The following is a 6,417-nucleotide window of genomic DNA, read 5'->3' as shown; positions in this document are numbered from 1 at the left end:
AACCCTGCTCAAACCTTCTGTCTACATGCTTTTACTAATTTCCATACTTAACAGATGTTTCAAAAGAAACCCCAATTGTCTCTCCAAGTCTGGATTTTCTTTCCAGTACTTTCAGATTTCTTACTCAAACTATACAACTCACATTTTCCATCATTCCTTTTCATTAGCTCTTCTTGACTTTAATTCATACTATTCCAAACTAGAGTCACATGGCTTATACAGCTATATAAACTACAGATATAATTCCACTTTTCACAATGCATTTTTCATTCCAAGGTTTTAATATTTAACATTTCTTGATTACAACTGCTAAAATCCTGGAGAAGGCAGTCATTTAAAAATCCCTTAGCCTAATTAGAATATTCCCTGCCCCCCCTTCTTCAAATAGAGTAAACTGAATAGCTTTTATAGAGAGACCATCCTAGATTCTTTGGTGGGAGGGGGGGGTTGGTCTTCTATTCTTCAACCCTTACATGTCCCATAATTTTCTGTAATAACTAACAATATCTGAATCTATTTTGATAAACTTCTGAAGCTCTAATGATGCCATATCATTCTGGAAAAAAGATTAATTATTTAGTTTCCACTATATAGCCATTTGGTAACCACATTATACACTTTAGGATTAACCTGACACTCTCTTGTCTTTCTGAAATTTATTTTCTCTATTTTCAAAGTAAAGTAGCATTTCTTTCTATGATTTCTTTGTTTATCATATTTGATAATATTTGCTGTTTCTTTAACTTCAAAATAAGGCCCTTTTTAACACTTACTTTACTAATTCTTCCTGAAGTATCTCTCCCTCCTGAAAGGGGGAGGGAGGGGGAAACACTCCAGCCACACAGAATCAAGGAGAATGGGAAAGAGAAGGGAACATAAACAAGGAATGGGGGGGTGGGGCTTCTCATAATAGTAAAATAACAGGGTGAGTAGTTTGGCCTCAGTCAATTTAACACCAAAATCCATTCCTTTTTTAAAATAAAAACAAAAAAAATACCTCTTGGAAGTACTCAAGAGGAGGGGGGATCAGATTACTCACAGAAAGCAGGCTCAAGGGGAGAGCCAGTGACGGCATTAGATGCCAAAATAACAAAGAGAAGCAATTTAAATGAGGCAACTCAAGGACAATTTTAGGGGAACTTTTCTCCCCATGTAGCAAATCAATAGAAGAACCTGAACACACAAGTAAACAGACAATCTAAACACATAAAGACAGATGAGGCACAAGCACAGATCACACAAATGCAACAGAATTTTCCAAACTGACAATCTCAACACATATCCACAAACACAGAAAAATGGCAAATTCCTGACATCTCAGGAATGCTGTGAGGGGAGATTCTCTCTTAAACTACTATGAAGGAGCTGGTGGGGGAGGAGGAAGCCAATTTTCATCCTCCTATATAACTTTATTTCTTTTTTTCTATTTACTTTTTCTTTTGTACAGTTTTACTGTCTGTTTGGCTTTCTGTAGAGAAATGTCTTTTAGGTTGCTCCGTTCCCCCAAAAGCATTTTTCACTATACTAATTATCAAGAAATCTAGTTCTTTAAGATAATCAGGGCATTCTTGTTCATAGCTAGTCATCTGTTCTCCTACTATTTTCCATTTTTCAGGGGTTAATTCTATATCTCGAAGCCCTGGTGAAACAGTCGGAATTCTTTCTATGAAACTCTTTAAATCTGGAAGATTTATAGTTACTCCTTGCTTCTTTACAGTTTTATATAATTGTTGAGCCCAAACTTCCTGTTCTTCTGGTTTAATTATGGGTAACACATTTCTCATCTTCCCAACCTTTTTCTTAGGGTACTCTCACTACTTCCTGTCTTTCTGTTTAGACTATGTCCCGGTTCCTATACCCCATCCCTGTTCAGGGTGCCACTTGAAAAGTCCTTTGACTTTTCCTTTTGGGCAGCCGGGTCCTACCTTAGTTCCAAGGTCTTCGTGGCGCCACTGAACATGACCCGCGTGTTCAATAATGAGAGTTCAACCAGGAGAGATGCGTAACAGGTTTTATTAACAGGATACTACATCTCTACATCTCTAACTCACATAGTTGAGTAAGGGTATATATAAGCCTAGTCCCCCTGTTAATACCATCCCTCATCTCCAGGCACTGTGAAAGAGTAATGGGCATGCCACAAAAGGTGTGTATCCTGGCTTAAACAGGATGAGGATGAAAGGCAGAGAGATAAGGGCCAAAGCTCCTTCCTGAGACACTTAAACAAGGTAAGAATGAAAAGCTCCTTCCTGAGAATCTTCAACAAGATAAGGATGAAAGGCAGAGAACAAACAGAGAGAAGGGCCAGAGCTCCTTCCTGAGTTCAGAGCACTCTGGTATGGACATTCCTGTTGTCACCAGTCTCATGACTCTCAGGATGAATTCCTCATGGCCATGTACTCTATTAAACCCTTACAACCTCCAACATTGATCATTATTCTTTTTAATCATATTGGCCAATCTGAGAGATGTGAGGTGGTTCAAAGATGCTTTAACTTGCAATTCTCTAACCAATAATGATTTAGAGCAATTTTTCACATAACTATAAATAGCTTTAATCCTCATCTGAAAATTGTCTTTGCATATCAGTGGGTACACAGGCTATTCTAACAGCTGTGACACAAATCATCTCCAAGTAACCACCACCTGGACAGTCTCAGGAGCTGGCTTGCCACCCTGAGAGATAAGGTGAGCTGGAGTCCTTGGGAGCCAAAGTCCTTGGGAGCTGGACATTCCGCCCCACTGTCCGAGGGTACTAGACACAGCTGTGCCTTATCATCTCCTCCCTAATGTACCCTCCTATCCTGTAATGCAAGAAGCTACACCTACATATCGTTTGCACCCCCTAACAATTACCTCATTATTCTTTGTTCTACCCCGGAAGACCTAACAGTATATATGTAATAGCTAAGCAATAATAAAATTGAGCTGGAGGCATAAGGCAGTAGTGGCTTGACTCCTTATTCTCAGCTCCCCTCCTGGAGGGAGGTCGCCACTGTGGGCCCCAAGGAAGCAAGCCACAACAAATGGTGTCGAAACCCGGGATCCCCCTCTGAAGAGCTCTTCAGACTCGCACTCCTTGCTGGCCAAAGTAAGTGCCCCATTCGGGCTGGTCACTTGACAGCCCCCTGCCCCAGCGGCCCCATGGCTATTAGAGCCCCCTGTAGTCCCTTATTCTAATGGGGAATCTTCCCCCTTCTTCCCAAGATACGCAAGTACGGGTTCTTAAACAACTCCTAAGTTCCCGTTGCCTGAAATGCACTGAAAAAGAATGTAAAATAACACTCCAGGCAGTTTTGGCTTTGGCCCCCCTGGATTGAAGCTGGTCACATCCTGGATCCTGATGTTTGGGGGCATGTTTTGACACTTGCCTGCAGAGCTGAGGTCCATAGTGACTTTTCTCCCCCTCTGCCCTTCTATCCTATTGTCACTGCAATACATGCCTGCCTTTCAGGGAGAGAGGAAAAGCCTCAAGATATTTTACAGGCAGCTTTAGATGCAGAAAAGGCCAGAGCAGAGAGCCCATGCCACCTCACTGAGGTCTGCGATGAGGGCACTCAAACTAATGAGAAATCCACTCACCCCCCTCCTCCTAAGCCCTCCCTGATCCTCCATCAGAGAAACCACCCCGCCCAAAGCCTCCTCGTCTCTACCCTGAGTTGCCTCAGGGAAATGACTGGATCCAACTCCCCCAACACTCTCCCCCAGAGCCACCCTGGACACACAGTGAAATCCCAGACAAGCCCATTGATGATAACCCCTAGGGCCTGAAACATCAAGATGCTTCCCCTGCCCCCTCAGCACCTACTAATGACTTCACGGAAGCCTGCCAGATGAGAGATTCCTGCTGGGGTGCATTTCCCCCCAAGCCAGAACCTTTTGCTCAGGCTTTCCCAGTTAATGTTAACCCTACCCACATCTAACCTGCATCCACTACATGGACGATATATTAGTGTCCCACCCCTCTTGGGCCACCCTTAAGACGATAGAGGCCTGGGTTATAGAGAGCCTTTCTACTTTTGGCCTGAAAATAGCTCCAGATAAGATTCAGAGGCACCCCCCATTTACCTACCTGGGCTTTACGGTGCATTCTTCCTCAGCCCTCTTAGGCCGGCCAGCCATTACCATTCCAAAGACCCTCACTCTTACTTCCCTCCAGGAGATTTGTGGGAACATTCACTGGCTTCACCCCTCCCTGCCTGTCTCGACTAAAGATTTGAAGCCTCTTTTCAACTGCCTTAGAGGCTCCCCTGATCCCTCTAGCCCCTGTGTGCTGACCAGAGAGGCCGTGGCAGCCATTGACAAAGTTAACTCAGCTTTACGCCTAGCTACCATCTCCCAAAGGGACCCTCACAAACCATTCTCCCTGATTGTCTTTCCACACATTGCCCTCCTCTGGCAGAGTGCACCCCTGCTTTGGGTACACCTATCACAGTCCTCCCTTCCCCGTATAGCCTCACTGGTGTTGTCCTTGGCTCATCTCATGCTAAAGGGTCGGAAGGCTGCCAAAGTTCATTTTGGAACCGACCCTGACGAACTTGTCCTCCCCATACCCCTTCACCATATCCCTCACTGCTTTTCTGACTCCCCTGATCTCGCCTTGGCACTTCTGGGCTTTGCAGGGTCTGTTGGTAACCATTACCCGCCCTCCCCTCTCCTCAAGGGGATTTCAGCACCCCCTGTCAGCACACTCCCCTTCTCATTTCCCTCCCCTCGACCCATTCCACAAGCTTATGTAGCCTTTACAGATGCAAACAGAAAGCACCTGGGCTAATGTTATCTACAAAAATGGCTCTGTTTTGTTCACTCATAAGAGCCCTCACACCCAGTCTATGCAATGGGGAGAACTGCAGGCCCTAGCCTTGGTCCTTGTCCGATCCCAGCAACATTTTCAGTGACAGTGCTTATGCTGTACAGACGCTTTCTAGCCTCCCCTTTGCATCCCTGCCTCCAGAAGAGCCGACCTCATCTCCGCTCTGATGCATTCCTGCCAGTCACTTCTACACAGCAGAGCAGCACCGTGGTTCCTCTCCCACATCCGCTCACATACCAGGCTGCCAGGTCCCTTGTCTGCAGGCAACGGTCTCGTGGACAATCTTATCTTGTTAACTGCCCCCTCTGACCCCCTGCAGCAGGCAAAGGAGCTCCACCACAGGTTTCATTTGTCTCCGGCATCCCTTCACCGCCTTTACCCTGATTTAACCATTGAGGCATGCAAACACCTCTCTCAACAGTGCAGTAAGTGTGCACCCTTTTTACCCCTCAGCCCACTCGCTAGGACATGAGTCATCCCTCGCGGGCTCCGACCCAACTCTGTGGCAGGCTGATGTCACTCATTTTGAGCCTTTTGGCTGGCACAAATACATATTTACTTGTATTGACACTTTCTCTCACTTTCTTTTTGCTGAAGCCATGACTTCTAAAACTTCCAGAGCAGTTGTCACTGTTTAGATGGCCACCTTCTGCACCCTAGGGGTCCCTCACACTATAAAAACAGATAATAGCCCCTGCTTTACCTCTTCCCCCTTTGCTACATTTTGTTCCCAGTGGAGAATTAAACACGTCACGGGAATCTCAACCAACAAGGCCAGGCAATTGTTGAACGGACTCATGGCACGTAAAAGAACACTCTCCTAAAACAAAAAGACAGTGATGCCCACAACTGGCATAGCCCAAAAATTGCCCTGCACGGGGCCCTCTTTACTATGAACTTACTGACTTTTGATTCTGAAGGGTTTTCCCCTGCCTTTAAACACTGGGGGGCTCTTTTCCCGGCCACACCTTTGCCCATGGTTCACTGGAAGGATGCTATTTCTAACAAATGGAGGGGACCTGACCCTATTCTAACACAAGGGAGAGGGTTTGCTTGTGTTTTTCCCACAGATTGCACTGACCCACTGTGGATTCCCAACTGTTTGATCCGGCCTGCCTCTCGAGATGACGCCCCACGTCACAGCCCTCACCAAAGAGATTCAGAGAATGTCGCTGAACAACAGACGCAGAGGGAGGGGGAGGAGGCGATTTCCCCAACCTCCCACAGTGCTCCAGCACCAGCTCCTCACCTTGGCAAAAAGAGCAATGGACTTTAAACCCAAAGGACACTTGTCTCTTCACCAACTCCTCATTACTATGCTGTTCCTGCTGAATACCCCGAAGTACAGGCCACCCCACCCCCGTGGGCACTTATCCCTTCCCCCTCAATTCTTTTACCCGTAGGTTATGATGCATCTCTCTTCCCTGCACTCTTTGCTGTGGGTCTCCCTGCACTCTCACTGGAAGAACAAGCAGCTACACCATTTCCCAGGACTCTTAACGTTTCCAATTCTGTCGGTTTCACCTTTAACTGATCCTTTGTACACCTATACTGGGTCCCGCTAACATGCTCAATTCAAGAGGACCTTTTTGCTTTTGACTCTT

Source organism: Macrotis lagotis, chromosome 4 (genome assembly GCF_037893015.1).
Source record: "Macrotis lagotis isolate mMagLag1 chromosome 4, bilby.v1.9.chrom.fasta, whole genome shotgun sequence".
Classification (NCBI taxonomy): domain Eukaryota; kingdom Metazoa; phylum Chordata; class Mammalia; order Peramelemorphia; family Peramelidae; genus Macrotis; species Macrotis lagotis.
This window is presented reverse-complemented; position numbering follows the sequence as displayed.